This window comes from Phyllobates terribilis, unplaced genomic scaffold (genome assembly GCF_046119375.1).
Source record: "Phyllobates terribilis strain yellow unplaced genomic scaffold, ASM4611937v1 Scaffold_8__6_contigs__length_399053987, whole genome shotgun sequence".
NCBI lineage: Eukaryota > Metazoa > Chordata > Amphibia > Anura > Dendrobatidae > Phyllobates > Phyllobates terribilis.
The window spans coordinates 139,123,018-139,144,941 of record NW_027362768.1 but is presented as its reverse complement, the minus strand read 5'-3'; positions in this window follow the sequence as shown (position 1 = coordinate 139,144,941).

The window sequence follows — 21,924 nt, the reverse complement described above, 5'->3', positions numbered from 1 at the left end:
GTGGAGGCTTATTACACCAGGACGTAGTCATAGCCAATAATGCAATACGTCTACGCATACGCAAATCGAAAACGGTTCCAGCGGGCAGGGGCACTTGGGTACTTCTACAACCCACAAATGGTACGCTGAGTCGGGTAACAATAGTAAAAACATATATAACCATCAGATCACAAAGTAATTTCTTCCTATCACACATTGATGGAACGCCATTATCAATATACCAGTTCCAAGCTATATTTAATAACTGCATAACATCGTCAGGGAACCACCCCAAAGATTATGGGACACACTCATTCCGCATAGGCGCGGCCACGGAAGCAGCAAGAGCAGGACTGTCACAAACGGAAGTTCAGTGGATAGGGAGATGGCGATCCACGTGTTAGGCGACATACATAAGAACGGACTTTTTATCCTAACGTGGTTTGTTTCTTTTACAGGTGACGCTAAGCCAACAGTGTGGGTGATAGGCCACTCGTATATATATTGTGCAGAAAAAAGGGCAAAAGTCCGCCCAGGCGGGAGGAAATTAGAGTTTCATAACACATATTTCAACTCAAGAGGTATTAGAGGCCTGCAATGGCCACAGGTACTAATGGAGGTAATCAAGGTAGGGAGAGAGGCAAGAGGTCCGGTCATCTTAGTTATACAGGCCGGGGGAAACGACCTAGGTTATCACAAGAGCGCATAACTAATGGCAATAATGAAACTAGACACTGAGCGCTTCAGAGAATTTTTCACAAAAATAGTCAGAGATTGTGCCGAGCGCGGTATGGCAAGGTGCCCGAGACATCACGGCCATCGAACGGACAAGGCGGCTAACAAATATTTGGATGCCAAAATTTATAAGAGACTGAGGCGGACAACTGGAAGGAGATAAAGCAGGCCTCATACGGCCCGACTGTGTTCACTTAATGGATATTGGACTGGACATATTCCTGTCAGGACTCCAGGACGGAGTGGAACAAGCGTTAAGAGTGATGGATGGGGGTCAGAGTCCTGCATACGAGTACGCAGGATCCTCCGTGGCCTGGAAATAGAAAGGACATGTTGGAGAGTTAAACTTGTTGGCCAACTTGCCGTTGTGGAGACTGGAGACACAGGGCATACTGCAACAAGCTGAAATATTTTAGAAATAAAATGCCTTTCTAATGTAATGAGTATAAACAGTTAATAAAGCTGTGACCGATCCTCATCCATCCAGTTGTAAGAGTTACATGATTGTATTGTCAATGAAAGGGGGGCGGTAGGGGGCTGAGCGTCTGGGTTTGGTTGGGTGTCACCACAGTCTGCCTAGGCTAGATGCAGTTAAAAATCATTATTAGATACACAGGCGGTGCAGCTTGCTTCGCAGCTGGGTTACTACGCTGACTAGCAGACACTGAAGCTTTGGAGCAGACCTCTGAGTAAACAGCTCTTCAGACTCAACCATCTGTGTTACCCCAAGCCATAGTGTATTTAGTTTCTTACGGTTAAAAGGGCTGGGGGAGACCCAACCCACCTGTAATTGACGATGCCAACGTCACGTAAAACACAGCAAGGGGACTCCGAAAAGAGTCTCCATTTTTTCCAAAAATTTGGGGCACAGACACCACTTAAGTGGCATCAATTGCCCCAGAGTTGCTTAAAACGGTTGGTGAGGTGATTTTAACAAATCCTCAAGCTTTTACTCTCCCCAGGATGACACAGGGGTAGAAAAATCCTTGCGGATCCATGATTTGTTCATCTTTATGAATGTGAGTCTGTCTACATTGTCAGTGGACAGCCGCGTGCGCTTATCTGTCAGCACACCACCAGCAGCGCTGAACACACGTTCAGAGAGAACAAAAATTATTATTAATTTGAAAGCTGGTGGAGTTTAGTATAGATGGCCTAATAGAATGAGTACCACACACTGCTACTATGCCCAAAATTATTTTCCAGACAAGATGCAGCTAAAAATTATTATTAATTTGAAAGCTGGTGGAACTTAGTATAGATGGCCTAATAGAATGAGTACCACACACTGCTAATATGCCCAAAATTATTTTCCAGGCAAGATGCAGCTAAAAATTATTAGTAATTTGAAAGCTGGTGGAGCTTAGTATAGATGGCCTAATAGAATGAGTACCACACACTGCTGCTATGCCCAAAATTATTTTATAGACAAGATGCAGCTAAAAATTATTAGTAATTTGAAAGCTGGTGGAGCTTAGTACAGATGGCCTAATAGAATGAGTACCACACACTGCTACAGGCCCCAAATTATTTTCCGGGCTAGATGCAGCTAAAATTATTATTAATTTGAAAGCTTAAAACGGTTGGTTAGGTGATTTTAACAAATCCTCAAGCTTTTACTCTCCCCAGGATGACACAGGGGTAGAAAATTCCTTGCGGATCCATGATTTGCTCATCTTTATGAACGTGAGTCTGTCTACATTGTCAGTGGACAGCCGCGTGCGCTTATCTGTCAGCACACCACCAGCAGCGCTGAACACACGTTCAGAGAGAACGCTGGCTGCGGGGCATGACAAGATCTCCAAGGCGTGAGTGGCGAGCTCCCGCCATTTATCCAGATTGGAAGCCCAAAAAGAGCAAGGGTTCAGTGACACAATCATGGCTTCGATGTTCACTTGGAGATACTCCTGTACCGTCGTCTCTAGGCGTTGACTATGTGTCTGACTTCTTGTCTCCTGTGGCCTTGCAAAGGATGGGCTAAAAAAGTGGTGAAAGGATTTCGCAAAATTGCTGTTACCAGCAGATACTGTGTTTCTGTTACTGTTTGAGTGCTGAAGACTCGACAGTCCCACGGTTGGCAAGTTAGAACTGTGAGATTCACTACGTGCATCACTGGTGTTTTGTGGAAAAGCACATGTAAGATTCTGCAACAGTCTCTGCTGATACTCCTGCATGCGTGAATCCCTTTCTATGGCAGGAATTATTTCGGCAAATTTACTTTTGTACCGGGGATCTAAGAGTGTGGCTACCCAGTAGTCAGGATTATTTTGTATTCTGACAATTCGAGGGTCATATTGCAGGTTGTGCAGCAAGAAGGCACTCATGTGTCTTGCGCATCCAGGAGCACCAAGTCCCTGTTGTGTTGGTGGCAAGGTAAGAATCATGCTTCCTTCCTCTGCCCTCTCCCCCCAACCTTGCACAACAGAAATGTGATCAAGGTCTCCCTCATCTGATAAGTCTTCCATGCCCATCGCCAGTTCGTCCTCCACTTCTTCCTGGGCTCCTGCACCTTCCTCACTAGTTTGGCTGCTACCATGCGCCCTGGTTAATCCCTCTCCCCCACCCTCCCATGCATGCCCCCTTGGTGCTGCCGACCGTCTGGACCTTGCAGATGTTAGCCCTTCCGCATACAACTCCTCCTCCTCTACTTCCTCCACCTCCTCTTGTCCCACCACCTGACTCCGAATTCTGTTTAACATGTGCTCCAGCATGTAAATCACCGGAATAGTCATGCTGATAATGGCATCGTCAGCATTAAACATCTTCGTCGCCATTTCAAAACTGTGCAGAAGGGTGCATAGGTCCCTGATCTGAGACCACTCCTCCAGCGTGATTTGCCCCACCTCTGGATTTCGTTGGCCCAGGCTATAAGTCAGAACATATTGCACCAGGGCTTGTCGGTGCTGCCACAGTCACTGCAACATGTGCAGAGTTGAATTCCACCGTGTTGGCACATCGCATTTTAGCTGGTGAAGTGGCAGGCCCAACGACTTCTGTAGAGATGTAAGTCGCTGAGCTGCGGGATGCGAACGGCGGAAGTGAGCACACAGCGACCATGCCCTCTGCAGAAGGCCATCTAGTCCGGGATAGTGGGCTAAAAATTGCTGGACAACCAGGTTCAACACGTGAGCCATACAAGGCACATGTGTGACATTGCCCCGGCGAAGGGCCGCACCCAGGTTTGCAGCATTGTCGCACACGGCCTTCCCTGGTTGCAGGTCCAGTGGAGACAACCATTCATGAAACTGGGTCTCCAGAGCTGACCACAACTCCTCAGCTGTGTGACTCACATTTCCCAGACATTTCAAAGTAAAAACCACCTGATGACGTTGAGCCCTGCTGCCAGCATAGTAAAGAGGTGTGCAGGATCCCTTCTGCGCAGTTAGAAAGCGGGTGGCATGACCAGACAGGCTTTGGATGCAGGTGGACGACCGAGAGGAGGTTGAGGAGGCAGAAACAGTGGAGGAACTTCGAGATAAAGAGGATTGACGCACAACTCGTGGGGACGGCAAGACTTGGACAGCAGCCCCTTGTCCTGCTGTCACCATGTTTACCCAGTGCCCAGTCAGCGACATGTAACGCCCCTGTCCATGCCTACTCGTCCAAGTGTCTGTGGTGAAATGCACCCTGTCACACACAGAGTTTCTCAAAGAAGCGGTGATGTTGTGTGCGACATGCTGGTGGAGCGCAGGCACACCTTTCTTTGAGAAGTAGTGCCGACTGGGCATCTGGTACTGGGGCACTGCAACGGACATAAGGTCTCGAAAATCCTCTGTGTCCACCTGGCGGAAAGGCAGCATTTCTGTAGCCAAGAGCTTGCAGATGGTGAAATTCAACCTCTTAGCTTTCTCATGGCTAGGAGGAAATGGTCTTTTTCTTGTCCACATCTGAGGGACCGAGGGCTGGCTGTTGTGCTTAGACGGGGTTGAGAAGGGTGTCCCCGGCAAATTGCCGGTCTGTGAGGAAGATGCAGGTGGAAAAGTTAGGTTGCCTTGATCCAAAGGTGGTGCTCTCGATGTCGGAGAGTGCTTAACACCAGCTGGTGTTTCCACTTCCAAATGAAATGATGACCTGCCAATCACACTGGCTGTTACAGGTAAAGAGGTGGCAGGTCTGTGTCTCAAAACAGGTGTGACTGCTGTCCCCCCAGTCACAGAGGATGAATAGGCCGCGAATGCACAAGATGGGGCAGACGGTGGTTGGCCGGCCCGCTAGGCCGCATTGTAGCACAGTGAGCTTCCCACTGCAACTTATGCTTCATATCCATGTGCCGGTTCATGCATGATGTACTCAAACTATGTATTTTTTGGCCTCTACTTAGCTTTTGGTGACAAATGTCACAGATAACACGAGTTGGGTCATCCTTATCGATCTGAAAAAATGCCCAGGCTATGCAAGGCTTAGAACCCATGCGACCTGAAGAGCCACCACGACTTGTGGTCAGAGGCAGAGTTGTGTTTGAGGATGCAGTTGTTGACGTGCTTCCAGTACTACGTCTCTGTCCAGGAATGCGCAACCTGACCTCGTCGTCACTAGCATCCTCCTCCACCTCCTCTGCTGACCTCATTGACTGGCTGACTGTGGGTTGACAGTAAGTGGGATCTGCAACCTCGTCATCATCACCCTGTGTGTTCTCACACCCGTCGTCCTCAGAGCCAACCTCTTCCTGCCCTGACAAAAAAGTCAAGTTGTTGCTCCAATCAGGTATTTGAGTCTCATCATCGTCTTCCTCATTGTCTCCACCAACAGGAGTTACAGTTTGGGAACGAGGGTCTACATTATGCTCAGAACCTTCTTCATCTGGTCCTGGATCCGACTCATAAAGATTCTGGGCATCAGTGCAGATCATTTCCTCGTCTGGATTCACAGAAGCTCTGGAGCCGAACTCTGATTCCCAGGCTATAGTATGAGTAAACAGCTCTGCAGACTCAACCATCTGTTCTACCCCATACTCAGACGGGCAGCTGGAGACTTGGGAGCTGTGAGGAAGCAAGTGCGATTGGGGTGACACCTTTGAGGGCTGGACTATTTGTGATGTTGAAGTTGAGGTGGAGGAGAGCCCACTTAAAGGAGCACTTGATATCCGTTGAAGTACCTGCTGTTTTTGTGCCTCATCTGGAATTTGTAGCGATGGGTGTGGCCGTAAGAAAGGGATCGTATCACATTGTCTACTAAAAGAAGTAGATATCTTAGTTTGGCTGGAAGATGGTCTTTCTTCTGCAGATGTTACTGTTGCTTTAACACCTACCCCATGGACACAACCTTTTTTTCCCTTCCCAACACGCCTATTCCCCTTTCCACCAGCAGCAGGCCTTTTGCCACTCGTTTTGGTGGTTAACTAATTGACAACTCTGGAGTTGTTTGCACAAAAAACGATGGATGGAAACCGAGCAGAGCTGAGTGGCCAAATTGTGGTACTAGCCCAAAAGGATTGACTGGGTTAGAAGCAGTAAAACAATTTTATTAGATACACAGGTGGTGGAGCTTGGTATAGATGGCCTAATACAATGAGTACCACACACTGCTACAGGACCAAAATTATTTTCCAGGCAAGATGCAGCTAAAATTATTAGGAATTTGAAAGCTGGTGGAGCTTAGTATAGATGGCCTAATAGAATGAGTACCACACACTGCTAATATGCCAAAAATTATTTTCCAGGCAAGATGCAGCTAAAAATTATTAGGAATTTGAAAGCTGGTGGAGCTTAGTATAGATGGCCTAATAGAATGAGTACCACACACTGCTACTAAGCCCAAAATTATTTTCCGGGCTAGATGTAGCTAAAAATTAATATTAATTTCAAAGCTGGTGGAGCTTGGTATAGATGGCCTATTGCAATGAGCACCACACACTGCTACTAAGCCCAAAATTATTTTCCGGGCTAGATGCAGCTAAAAATTATTATTAATTTCAAAGCTGGTGGAGCTTGGTATAGATGGCCTAATACAATGAGTACCACACACTGCTACTAAGCCCAAAATTATTTTCCAGGCAAGATGCAGCTAAAAATTATTATTAATTTCAAAGCTGGTGGAGCTTGGTATAGATGGCCTAATACAATGAGTACCACACACTGCTAATATGCCCAAAAATATTTTACAGGCAAGATGCAGCTAAAAATTATTATTAATTTCAAAGCTGGTGAAGCTTGGTATAGATGGCCTAATACAATGAGTGCCACACACTGCTACTAAGCCCAAAATTATTTTCCGGGCTAGATGCAGCTTAAAATTATTATTAATTTCAAAGCTGGTGGAGCTTGGTATAGATAGCCTAATACAATGAGTACCACACACTGCTAATAAGCCCAAAATTATTTTCCGGGCTAGATGCAGCTAAAAATTATTATTAATTTCAAAGCTGGTGGAGCTTGGTATAGATGGTCCAATATAATGAGTACCACACACTGCTACTAAGCGCAAAATTATTTTCCGGGATAGATGCTGCTAAAAATTATTATTAATTTCAAAGCTGGTGGAGCTCGGTATAGATGGCCTAATATAATGAGTACAACACACTGCTAATATGCCCAAAATTATTTTACAGGCAAGATGCAGCTAAACATTATTATTAATTTCAGAGCTGGTGGAGCTTGGTATAGATGGCCTAATACAATGAGTACCACACACTGCTACTAAGCCCCAAATTATTTTCCAGGTTAGATTCAGCTAAAAATTATTATTAATTTCAAAGCTGGTGGAGCTTGGTATAGATGGCCTCATACAATGAGTACAACACACTGCTACTAAGCGCAAAATTATTTTCCGGACTAGATGCAGCTAAAAATTATTATTAATTTCAAAGCTGGTGGAGCTTGGTATAGATGGCCTAATACAATGAGTAGCACACACTGCTAATATGCCCAAACTTATTTTACATTCAAGATGCAGCTAAAAATTATTAGTAATTTGAAAGCTGGTGGAGCTTAGTATAGATGGCCTAATAGAATGAGTACCACACACTGCAAATATGCCAAAAATTATTTTAAAGGCAAGATGCAGCTAAAAATTATTATTGATTTCAAAGCTGGTGGAGCTTGGTATAGAAGGCCTAATACAATGAGTACCACACACTGCTAATATGCCCAAAATTATTTTACAGGCAAGATGCAGCTAAAAATTATTATTAATTTCAAAGCTGGTGGAGCTTGGTATAAATGGCCTAATACAATGAGTACCACACACTGCTACTAAGCCCAAAATTATCTTCCGGGCTAGATGCAGCTAAAAATTATTATTAATTTCAAAGCTGGTGGACCTTGGTATAGATGGCCTAATACAATGAGTACCACACACTGCTACTAAGCCCAAAATTATTTTCCGGGCTAGATGCAGCTAAAAATTATTATTAATTTCAAAGCTGTTGGAGCTTGGTATAGATGGCCTAATACAATGAGTACCACACACTGCTACTAAGCCCAAAATTATTTTCCTGGCTAGATGCAGCTAAAAATTATTATTAATTTCAAAGCTGGAGGAGCTTGGTATAGATGGCTTAATACAATGAGTACCACACACTGCTACTAAGCCCAAAATTATTTTCCGGGCAGATGCAGCTAAAAATCATTATTAATTTCAAAGCTGGTGGAGCTTGGTATAGAAGGCCTAATAGAATGAGTACCACACACTGCTAATATGCCCAAAATTATTTTACAGGCAAGATGCAGCTAAAAATTATTATTAACTTCAGAGCTGGTGGAGCTTGGTATAGATAGCCTAATACAATGAGTACCACACACTGCTACTAAGCCCAAAATTATTTTCCAGGCTAGATGCAGCTAAAAATTCTTATTAATTTCAAAGCTGGTGGAGCTTGGTATAGATAGCCTAATACAATGAGTAGCACACACTGCTACTAAGCCCAAAATTATTTTCCGGGCTAGATGCAGCTAAAAATTATTATTAATTTCAAAGCTGGTGGAGCTTGGTATAGATGGCCTAATACAATGAGTACCACACACTGCTAATATGCCCAAAATTATTTTCCAGGCAAGATGCAGCTAAAAATTATTAGTAATTTGAAAGCTGGTGGAGCTTAGTATAGATGGCCTAATAGAATGAGTACCACACACTGCTAATATGCCCAAAATTATTTTACAGGCAAGATGCAGCTAAAAATTATTATTAATTTCAAAGCTGGTGGAGCTTGGTATAGATGGCCTAATAGATTGATTACCACACACTGCTACTGGCCCAAAAGGTTTTACTTGGCTAGGTGCAGTATAAATTTGTATTACATACACAGGAGGTGTAGCTTGCAACACAGATAGGCTACTCCACTGACTAATACACACTGCAAGAGGCCCAAAAGGATTTGCTTAGCTAGATTTAGCCAAATGCTGTGAAAAACACTTGCACAGCACTAAAACAGACCTGCAAAAAGTGATAGGAACTGCTGTAACCTAGCCCTCAAAAGGGCTGCAATTACAAACTAGTCCCTACTCCCTAAACCTTTCTGTCTATTTAAGAGAAAATTTGCTTGCAATTCAGTTACACAATATAGCGCTAACAGCAGCAGCAGTGCCGTCTAACACTCAGCTGCAGCAGTGAGAAAATGTTGGCGACAGGGAAAATGGCTGGGTCTTATACGGCAAGGACATGTGACATACACAGCCAATGACACATGCCCTTGCTTGTTTGAAAAAAAGCACTTCGCTCCGTGTGTGCGCTGCTGATAGGCTGACAGACTGCACCTCCCCACTGTAAATGCGGGAAAGAGAAAAAAGAATGGAGATCTACATTATTTCTGCAGAGATCCATCCCATGCCCCTCCCCCCGCCCCGCTGTACAGTCAAACTGTGTATTAACATTGATTATCAGCATTACTATGAAAAAATCCAGTTACGATTTGGGTGCACGAACAGTTATCGAACATAACCTCGAACAGCCGGATTTTTTTCAAATCGTTAGGGTTCGTCGAACGGCTCGAACACCGCCCAAAACAGCTTGAATTTCAGATTGGCGAACAGTTTGAGTCGAACACCGCTCATCTCTAGTTGACAGTTCTTCGACACAGCTTCCCTTCATAGATGATGCTCTTTTCATTCCACAGCTGTTTGGTCTCTTCTGGAGTATCTGAATCAGGGTATGAGTCAGCTTGTGTCAGCAACTCCTTGACTAGGCAAACAGCTGGGTCACTGTCTTGTGTTTCTGCCCATCCATGGTGGGGCAATGGATTGAACGTGGCTTCTCTGTTGGCAGAGCACCTGTTCTTCACACAATGGGAGCAATGCTTTATCCCATGGCGGTGGAACGCGGGGATTTCTATCTCTTCCAGCTCCTCTGGGTCTTCTCCCCCTTCTGGCAAGTTAGGCATTCTGGACAGCGCATCTGCGTTTGCATTCTTGTGCCCAGTCCAGTACTTGATGGTGAATTCGTAATTAGACAGTCGGGCCATCCATCTTTGTTCCAGGGCACTAAGTTTTGCAGTGTCCAGGTGTGTCAGCGGGTTATTATCCGTGTACACAGTGAATTTGGACGAGGCGAGATATTGTTTGAAGCGCTCATTCACAGCCCAGATGATGGCAAGGAACTCCAACTTGAAGGAGCTGTAGTTTTCTGGGTTTCTTTCTGTGGGCCGGAGCTTCCTGCTGGCGTAGGCTATCACCCTTTCTCTGCCTTGCTGGATCTGGGACAGCACTGCTCCTAGCCCCACGTTGCTCGCGTCCGTGTGAAGGATGAAGGGTTGGCCATAATCAGGGTAGGCCAGGACCTCGTCTCCTGTTAGGGTCATCTTCAACCGGGTGAAGGACTCATCTTCCAGCTTGTCCCATTTGAATGGTGGTTTCTGGTTCTTGGCCTTCTTGGACTGGCCTATCAGGAGGTCCTGCATGGGTGCCGCCATCTTGGTGAAGCCTGGTATAAACCTTCGGTAGTAGCCTGCCAACCCGAGGAACTGCCGCACTTCTTTGATGGTGGAAGGTCTCGGCCAGTCCTTGATTACGGTGATCTTATCGGGGTCTAGTGCTACACCGTCAGCGCTTACCACATGTCCTAAGTACTGTACTTTGGGCTTCAGCAGGTGGCACTTAGACGGCTTCACCTTCAGGCCAAAGCCAGCCAGGGCTTCAAACACTTCCGCCAGGTGCTTCAGATGATCCTCATATGTCTTGGAGTATACTATGACGTCATCCATGTACAGCAGGACAGTCTCGAAATTCTTATGCCCTAGACAGCATTCCATCAACCGCTGGAAGGTTCCTGGGGCATTGCAGAGCCCGAATGGCATGCAGTTGAACTCGCTGAGGCCCATCGGGGTGGTGAATGCGGTCTTTTCCTTATACTCCTTTGCTACAGGAACCTGCCAATACCCACTAGTAAGATCCAAAGTAGAGAAATAATTAGCAGATTTTAACGCAGCTAGTGACTCCTCTATCCTGGGTAGCGGATATGCATCTATGTGTTATGCGGTTAATTTGCCTGTAGTATACACACATTCTCATTGTGCCATCCTTTTTCTTTACAAGAACTAATGGAGCTGCCCAGGGGCTACAACTGTCTCTTATTACCCCAGCCTCCTTCATCTCTCGCAACATCCCTTTGGCATTTTGGTAGTGTGCTGGCGGTACAGGCCGATACCTTTCTTTAATGGGTGGATGGTCTCCCTTGGGGATATGGTGTTGAACCCCCTTTACCTGCCCAAAGTTGATTGGGTGTTTACTGAAGACCCTTTCATACTCTTGGACTACCCGGTATACTCCTTGTTTTTGGTGTTGAGGGGTGGAGTCAGTGCCCACATGCAGCTTCTGACACCAGTATTCCATCTGTCCCTCGGAGCCTTTACCCTCCGCCTGCTTGGATGGAGGTAAGGTTTTCACTGTTTTTATAGCATTTTGATTGACGGTAAATAGCTTGGCTAGGGTGGCATACCGGGGCAAATGGACTTCTTTTTCCACAATGTTCAGGATGTGGACTGGCACTCTCCCATGGCGGACATCAACTACCCCCCTGTCTGTCAAAATGGTGGGCCTACTGTCAGAGTAGACGGGCTCTACCAGGGCCTGGTAATCTCTACCCCGGAGACCGATCGCTGCCCGGCATCATATCAGCATTTCACTTCTTGAGGGCATGGCAATAGGGAATGGGTCACTCATCCTGACACAGCCAATTTCACCACCAGACAGTTCTACTTGTTGTCTTTTCATCAGGGCTCTGATCTCTCTTTGTAGAACCCCCCTGCTGGCTGGAACTGGCGGTCTCCGCAACCTGCTGTAACAAGACAATTATTTCTGCAAGACAATTTTCAATGACATTAGTGCCTAAGGTTATCATGGAATGACTTTCTCGGCGATCAATGTCGACAATAATCAGTCCTTGTGCTGGCAGTTCAACTTTGCCAACCTTTATTGTCACTTCTTTGAATCCCACCTAAGGTACGGGTTGACCATTGCTGGCATAAATGCTCAAATATTCGTCTGGACGGCGGGTAATGTCAGAGTCAGTCCAGTACCGTTTGAAAAGAATGTAGGGGATGGTGGTCACCTGGGACCCAGTGTCCAGCAACGCGCTCATTGGAAAGCCGTCCAGCACGATAGGTAGGACTGGTCTCCCTCCCACATATTTGTCTCACCAGCTTGATGGGCCTGGTGGTCTTACGCCTGGGGGTTGGCCCTCTGCCCCAGGTTTTGCTCGTTTAAATGACAGTACTTTGCATAATGTCCTGGCTGGTTGCAGCGGCGGCAGATGGGTTGTCCGTCCTGGTCGTAGCGGTCGCTGTTCCTCCCTCTGGATGGTGGAATCCTCTTCTGTCGGCGCCACGGGATGTCCTCCGGACTGGAAGCCAGCTGGATCTTTCCTTTGGGATACACCTGCAAGGACTGCACAGTTTTGGTTAGCGCAGCTACACTTTCAGTTAACTCTTGGACCTGATGGTGCAGGTCTGTAGACGGGGCATTGTCCAGAGTCTGTGCATCAGCTCCTACAGGCTCCAGGGAAAAGGGTGCCACCTCGTGGTGGTAGGTGATAGCTGGGCGCCGGTGAGCTGTAGCGCCACCTGGTGCTGGTTCCTGAAGCACCCGGATGGCCCTGTCCTTAAATTGAGCAAAGTCCAAGTCAGGGTTTTGCAGAGCCATTATGCGCAGCTGGGTTTGGTGGGCACTGGACAGTAAACCCTCAATAAATTATTCAGTTAACAGTCTGTTTTCATCACGCACACTGTCAGGGTCTACCTGTTTGATGGCCCTCAGCGCCTCCTGCAGGTTTAAAGCATAGTCCCGTACACTGTCCTGTGCCCTTTGTTTGTACCCATAAAACGTCATCTTTATCTCTGCCGTAGTACGAGTGTCAAAAGTGTCCTTTAGGCGGGCCTGTATCTCTTTTACAGTCCCTTCTTCTCTGGCTGACCAGGATTTTACTTCTCTCTGGGCTGCACCAATCAACTGGTCTATGAGGATTCTCACTTTCTGCTCCTCGGACAGGGGGTATACTTTAAATAAACTGCTTAGTCTCTCCTTGAAGTCACTCAGGGTGTGCGACTCTCCTGAGTACTGGGGCAACCACGCCGCCCCCGGTATATATGGCATGGAGAATGGCATTACCGCGGCAGCGGCCGCGCCGGTGGTTGAAGTTCCCTCCATATCAGGCGTCTTCCTCCCCCATAGTGAACCGTGGCCTACCTTCCTTCTCTTTTCTTCCGTAGGCCGCAGTTCCGCAGGCGATGGTCTCTGTCGAGGACCTGGCGTCGCATGCGTCTGATGTCAGCATTCGCTGTGGCTCCTTCCAGGACCTGGCGCTGCGTCCGTGCGTGAGGCGGGGCTTCAGACTTCGCGTGTTTCCAATGATCACGCCCCTCTTCTTCCCGCGTGGCGACTCAAAAATGGTGGACAACGGCGGGAAAACGGCAACAAATGGCGGGAAATCTTCACCACGGTATGCGACACAGTCTGTGAAGGCGCGCAGTACCCGGTGGTAGCGGGCACGAAATCCTGCCGACTACCCCAAAGTTGACGCGCCCCCTGGACCGTGGGTATCAGGAGCCGGGCCTGTAGATGCTGGGGGTTGTAGTCACTGTGGCGGTGACCCGGTCCGTGACCCAGGTGGTCAATCTAAGGGTAGTTTATGTATATCTGTTATGTATAGTCCGACTACGCCACCTGTGGAATGCGGTTATTGGGAACCGCCGCTGCGGAGCAGCCGCTGAAGGTGGTGGTATGTGCAGCAAGGTTATGTAACTCCCCACAGGAAGAGTGGCGCTTCAGGGCAGCGTGTATGGATGATGGTGGTGGTAGTGCAAGGTATCAGTAATGACAACACGGAGTCTTTGCAGTGCAGTCCCAGGGTCTTTACTGTTGGCAATTATATGGGCCCCAACGTTAGTACCGGCTAGTGATGAGGGCCTGATCAGTCTGTGAACAATCCTAGAGTCCTCCTGGTCAGGTGAAGTTGTAGGCATGCCGTTCTGACTATACTCTTTGGCTATCCCGCTTCTAGTCGTGTTGCAGCCCACGTCCCTGAGTGTAACGTGCTGCGCTTACCCGTATGGCTGGCGACTCGGACCTTGTGTATTCCTCGCTCCTCTGTGGCGTTGCGGGTCCTTTCGTGTGTCTGAGCCTCCGGGCTTCTGTTGGGCCAGGAGACCTTCAATCTCCTGCCCTGCGGTATCTGCTGCTGGGTATGCAATCCCCACTGCCTCGGACTCCGGCGTCCGGTCCTCTGTGGATACTATCCAGGACGAGCTAGCTCCAGCTCCAGTCCCTGGCTCTTTACTCCTTCGTGTCCTACTTGACTCCACACACTGAACTCTAGACTCAGACTTAGACTGACGTACCCCGCCTCCAGATCCAGTTATATGGGGCAGGATCCTCCCCTTTCTGGTTTGGGGCAGGAGGTGTTGCATGTAATGTGTTCCTTTCCAGGAAACTCCTGTTTTGCTCCCAGACATGGTATTACTACCACTGTGGCAACCAGACCCTCTGGGGTGCCACAATTACATCACGCCACCAGTCTCAAAGACTGCCATGGTGGAGTGCAAAACGGAAATGGAGTCTGGGATGGGGGTCTATCCTCTTCCATGAATCCTGATGAATCCTGCTTTTGTCTTAGACACAATGAGACCTGGAGATTGAGCTGGAGACCAAATGGGCAACACCATAAAGAGGCTTTCACAAGGGAACATCACACTGATCCTTCTCTCGGGATTATGTTGTGGGGTGGCATAAGGTGGCATAATGCAGGTAGCCCCTGGCTCCTCTAGTGAAGTATACTGTTTTTTTAAATACTTTCTGCTGCACAGATGAGTTAATAAAAAGGGGTTGTCCAGTAGTTGACAACCCTTTAAGGTTTGGGGTCCCAATCATAATTACTTAGTGCAACACTAATCTTTGAAGTGAAAAGCATATCATTTTAATCAGTTTTGATAGAGTTCTCCATCTTGCAACTTTTACAGAAACCAATTTTTATAGTTCACATGCATTCCCTGAATAATGTTTCCATTTGTTTATTGTACAGATGGATGGTACATATGGATAAAAAAAAACTTTTTTCCCAATATCAATTCAATACATGTATCTCATCACCTGGATTACTACAGTGTTCATTTGCCCTTCCAACTTTCCAAATGTCATCAGTAATTCTCAGTTATTTGACTGAACTAATCTGTTGTTATCCTGAAACATTTTCCTCCAGTCATTTATAATTGCTTCCAATTCATCACAACCCAATTGTGTAATAGACTTCCTAAATGCCAGCAGAGGGGGTTTGCTAACCACAGCGCAAATGCAAGGAATTTTAATTGGACGATGTTACTGTCATAAAGCCTCATGCCCACAACCCTATTATAGATCGGTGTCCGATGAATCCATAACATGACGCGTAGAAATGTTGGATCCCATGGTATGCCATTGTAGAGTCACACAAAGAGTCACCCAATAAACTGTTTCCTAACAATTATTTTGCATTTTTCATTAAACTAACTGGAAAAATATCACAGAATGGAACAATGAAACCCTGACACTGCGCTGACTTTAATAGAGGCCAATAGTTAGGAATAATATATCATTGTGGATCAGCAATAAATATGGGATTACTTCCTCGTTATTCTGTTAACAGAAGCTAATAGCAAAACAAAAGAATTAAATGGCTTCATGTAAATTATCAATAGTCATCACCTTAAAGCATGAATGTGACACAGTTATATCAATATATAATATTAAACATATAGATTTAATGGAGATAAAAAATATACACATAAAAACACTGAAAAAATCAAAACACATGGAGATGGACAATGAGAAGCCTGTCGAGATGAGAAAATCTGACAAAATGCTAATTAGACAAATTTTCCAAGGAAATTCGATTTGCAGAGAAGTTATATTCAAATTGAATGTTCCTTATAATGCAATGGGGTCTCTCTAGACCCCAGATCATAATAAACCTAGGATGTAAAAAAACCCCCTCAAACTCACCTTATTGCTCACATCTCCGGATGCTCCCTTGATCCCTGTCCGATCTCCTGCTGCTGGTCATTTTTTCTCTTCTTAATTGATGTATTTATTATCATTACTTTTCAGGCTTCATAATTTATGCTGGGTCATTGCACATAGCGTATATCTGTGGTCAAGGGTGTATCGATCACGGTCACATCACAGAGGGCGTGACCGCGAACTAGCACTTGGAGTCAGCTTTTCTGCTGATGCCAGGGTTGTTTTGAGTTGGATGTGCCTCCGAGGTTACCAGCTCCCTGTACCACAATAGCTGTACAGGTTGCCAGCCAATCAGGAGTCAGAAGCTGATGTTGGCGTGCTCATTGCGGGCACCGTATAATTGTCACTGCCATGTGCTGCCCCACCCATCTGCGCCAGCTATGGCGCAAGAAAAGGGTGTAGGGAGAGGGGTCAGGTAAGAACAATCTTTTTTTTTTAAATGTCTTGGAGAAGATTGCTAGGAAGAGGGATGTTATTAAAGGAATGGGTCCCGAGCTGGGGACATCATTACTGGAGGAGGGCAAGGAAGTGGAACATTATTACAGGATTGGGTCCCGAGCTGGGAACATTATTACTGGAGGAGGGGAAGGAAGAGGGACAATTTTACAGGATTGGGTCTCGAGCTGGGAACATTATTACTGGAGGAGGGCCAGAACGGGGAACATTATTACAGGATTGGGTCTCGGGCTGGGGACATTATTACTTGAGGAGGGCCAGAACAGGGGGACATTATTACAGGATTGGGTCTCAGGCTGGGGACATTATTACTGGAGGAGAGCCAGAATGGGGGGACATTATTACAGGATTGGGTCCCAGTCTAGGGATATTATTACTGGAAGAGGGCAAGAACGGGGGAAATTATTACACAATAGGGACCAGGAAAAGGGACATTATAACAGGATAGGGGCCAAGACAGGGGAGAATATTACAGGAAGGGGGCCAGAATGGGGGACATTATTACAGGATGGGAGCAAAGACAGGGGCTATTTTTACAGGATAAGGGCCAGTAAAGGGGACATTATTACGAGAAGTTATAACAGGAAGGGGCCATGATGGACCATTATTCCTGGATGGGAGACATTATTACAGGACAGTGGACTTTCTTCAAGTATGAAGGTCAGGATAGGGACCATGATTGGGACACTATTATAGAAAGGGAGCATTATTGCAGGATAGGGGTCAGGATGGGGGACATTATTACAGGATGGGGGACATTATTACAGGATGGAGGACATTATTATATTATGAAGGCCAAGATAGGGGCCAAGATGGGGACATAATTTTAGAAAGGGGACATTATTACAGGATAGGGGTCAGGATGGAAGACATTATTACTAGCAATGAGCGAGCATTTTCGCTACTGCTCAGTGCTCGCCCAAGCATCTCACTGCTCGAGATGCTTGGCACTCACTGAGTATTTCCAGGGTTCCTCGGCGGGAGCTCGGGTCTCCTCCCTGCATGTTTGGCGCTCCTTAGAGCGCCAATGAACATGCAAGGATTGTCTGCCACTCACTGTAATGCCGTAGCCATGTTGGTTGTGGCATTACAGTGATTGGCTGGCCGCACGTCATCAGGTCTATATCAGACCTGGCGCCGCCATGCTCGTCACAGTCACTCCGGAATCAGACAGTGTAGGGAGAGGTGCTGCTGAGCTAGGGAGAGATTTGCTTGTTTCTAGTTAGTGTAGGTATACCAAACTATATTAGAGACACATATCCATCTCAACAAACAGTCCTTCTGAGGACTAATCCATCTGCAGAGATATCAGGCAGGCAGTGTATGTAGGCAGGCAGGCAGTGTATATAGCAGACTGCAGTGCATATAGCATAAGAGGCTCCATTCCAGTTTTGTCTGCTGCTGCTGTTAGATATTTCTAGAAATAGGCCCCGGTCTCAGTGGCCAGGAATAATTTTTTTTTGGATGTTAATCCTCATTATTTGCTTAAAAAGCAATCCAGAGAACACAGTTTTTCTGCACCATTTGCTTGTTGGCACTGCAGAATACAGCCAGGTCCTTTCCATATTTCAACACTAAAAATCCAGCTATTTAAAACTGTGTGTTGTCCGTCACACGGATCACATATAATTGCGCTGAAAATACTGCCATTTCTGGCCTCCATTAAAATTTGTTTCAGTGTGTCAGTGAAGCAATTGACACCCATTTGCTGTTCAAAATAGTTACCTACAGGCCAGGTATTTAAAAGTGTGTTTTGCCCATCACACGGATCACATATACGTTTTCAGAAAATACTGCCATTTCTGACCTCCATTAAAACTTTGTTTCAGTGTGTCAGTGATGCAATTGACACCAGTTTGCTGTTCAAAATAGTTACCTACAGGGCATGTATTTAGAATTGTGTTTTCTCCATCACACGGATCACATATGCGTTTTCAAAAAATACTGCCATTTCTGACCTCCATTAAAAATTTGTTTCAGTGTGTCAGTGAAGCAATTGACACCACTTTGCTGTTCAAAATAGTTACCTACAGGCCAGCTATTTAAAACTGTGTTTTCTCTGTCACATGGATCACATCTTCATTTTCATAAAATACTGCTATTCCTGACCTCCACTAAAAAATTTGTTTCAGTGTGTCAGTGATGCAATCGACACCAGTTTGATGTTCAAAATAGTTACCTACAGGCCTTGTATTTAAAAGTGTGTTTTCTCCATCACATGGAACACATATATGTTTTCAGAAAATACTGCCATTTCTGACCTCCATTAAAAATTTGTTTCAGTGTGTCAGTGATGCAATTGACACCAGTTTGCTGTTCAAAATAGTTACCTACAGGGCAGGTATTTAAAACTGTGTTTTCTCCGTCACACGGATCACATATACGTTTTCAGAGAATACTGCCATTTCTGACCTCCATTAAAAATTTGTTTCAGTGTGTCAGTGAAGCAATAGACACCAGTTTGCTGTTCAAATTGGTTACCTACAGGCCATCCATTTAAAACTATGTTTTCTCTGTCACACGGATCACATATACGTTTTCAGAAAATACTGCCATTTCTGACCTCCATTAGAACTTTGTTTCAGTGTGTCAGTGATGCAATTGACACCAGTTTGCTGTTCAAAATAGTTACCTACAGGGCAGGTATTTAAAACTGTGTTTTCTCCATCACACGGATCACATATACGTTTTCAGAAAATACTGCCATTTCTGACCTCCATTAAAAATTAGTTTCAGTGTGTCAGTGATGCAATTGACACCAGTTTGCTGTTCAAAATAGTTACCTACAGGGCAAGTATTTAAAAATGTGTTTTCTCCGTCACACAGATCAAATAAACGTTTTCAGAAAATACTGCCATTTCTGACCTCCATTAAAAATTTGTTTCAGTGTGTCAGTGAAGCAATTGACACCAGTTTGCTGTTCAAAATAGTTACCTACAGGCCAGTTATTTATAACTGTGTTTTCTCCGTTACACGGATCACATATACGTTTTCAGAAAATACTGCCATTTCTGACCTCCATTAAAACTTTGTTTCAGTGTGTCAGTCATGCAATTGACAGCAGTTTGCTGTTCAAAATAGTTACCTACAGGCCAGCTATTTAAAACTGTGTTTTCTCCGTCACACGGATCACATATACATTTTCAGAAAATACTAGCATTTCTGACCTCCATTAAAAATTTGTTTCAGTGTGTCAGTGAAGCAATAGTCACCAGTTTGCTGTTCAAAATAGTTACCTACAGGCCAGCTATTTAAAACTGTGTTTTCTCTGTCACATGGATCACATATTCATTTTCATAAAATACTGCAATTCCTGACCTCCTCTAAAAAATTTGTTTCAGTGTGTCAGTGATGCAATTGACACCAGTTTGCTATTTAAAATAGTTACCTACAGGGCAGGTATTTAAAACTGTGTTTTCTCCATCACACAGATCACATATACGTTTTCAAAAAATACTGCCATTTCTGACCTCCATTAAAAATTTGTTTCAGTGTGTCAGTGAAGCATTAGTCACCAGTTTGCTGTTTAAAATAGTTACCTACAGGCCAGCTATTGAAAACTGTGTTTTCTCTGTCACATGGATCACATATAGATTTTCATAAAATACTGCTATTCCTGACCTCCATTAGAACTTTGTTTCAGTGTGTCAGTGATTCAATTGACACCAGTTTGCTATTCAAAATAGTTACCTACAGGGCATGTATTTAAAACTCTGTTTTCTCTGTCACACGGATCACATATACATTTTCAGAAAATACTGCCATTTTCTGACCTCCATTAAAAATTTTTCACTGTGTCAGTGAAGCAATAGTCACCAGTTTGCTGTTCAAAATAGTTACCTACAGGCCAGCTATTTAAAACTGTGTTTTCTCTGTCACATGGATCACATATAGATTTTCATAAAATACTGCAATTCCTGACCTTCATTAAAACTTTGTTTCAGTGTGTCAGTGATGCAATTGACACCAGTTTGATGTTCAAAATAGTTTCCTACAGGCCAGGTATTTAAATGTGTGTTTTCTCCATCACAGGGATCACATATACGTTTTCAGAAAATACTGCCATTTCTGACCTCCATTAAAAATTAGTTTCAGTGTGTCAGTGAAGCAATTGACACCAGTTTGCTGTTCAAAATAGTTACCTACAAGGCAGGTATTTAAAACTGTGTTTTCTCCGTCACACAGATCACATATACGTTTTCAGAAAATACTGCCATTTCTGACTTCCTTTAAAAATCTGTGGCAGTGATGCAATTGACACCAGTTTGCTGTTCAAAATAGTTACCTACAGGTCAGCTATTTAAAACTGTGTTTTCTCCGTCACACGGATTCGCTCCAAATTCAGTCATTTGTAGTAAGCGTGGAAGATATGGTCCTCCATTTAAAATGGGCAAGGCACGTGGTAAGGGAAGGGGAACTGGACGTGATGGTGATGATGGTGCATGGAGAGGCCGAGGCCGTGGGCAAGCAGAAATTGTGCCACAGCAAACACCCACATCTTCTCACTCGACCTTCCTGTCCCAATTAATAGGGGACCGCAGGACACCACTATTGATCACAGAGCAGTGTGAAAAGGTTATTGGTTGGATAGCAGATAATGCTTCCAGTCACTTAGTCACCACCACCACCTTGTCTTCCACACGGTCAAGTCTCAGTAGCTGTGAGTCTTGACCGCATATTCCTCACCCGGAACCTCTTTCCTCCCACCATGCCAAGTGCCCAGAGACAACTGATCCTACACTTTGACACTCCGAAGAGCTGTTCACTTTTCCATTTATAGATTCGGGCCTCTCGCCCAGTCCACTTGAAGCGGGGCAAGAGGAGATCGCATGTAGCAATGCCCAAATATTTGAGCAGCCACAGTCACATGAAGGCAACGGTGGGAAAGTGTCACAAGAGGTCGACGATGAAGAGACACAATTGCCAGAAAGTCAGGAGGAGGACCAGAGTGCGGAAGTGGAAGATGAGGTGTTGAATGATATAGTAACTGACCCAACTGGCAGGAGGACATGCAGAGCGAGGACAGCAGCACACAGGGGGAGTGAGGCAGAGCACCCCAACAGGCAGGAAGAAGCAGTGTGGTAGCCGCCGAAAGAAGGCAGGCAACCGTTCCCCGTAACACCAACATGAAGGAAGTTGCCAGTACAACTGTTAGGTCTTCCCGAGTCTGGTTGTTTTTTAAAGACTCTGCCGATAACCCCAAAAAGGCCATTTGCACCAACTGCCGGGCCAGCATCAACAGGGGTGGCAAAACGACCAGCCTGACCACCACCAGCATGATCAGGCACATGGCAGCAAAGCACCCGACTTTGTGGGCCGAACCCCAGGGTCCAGG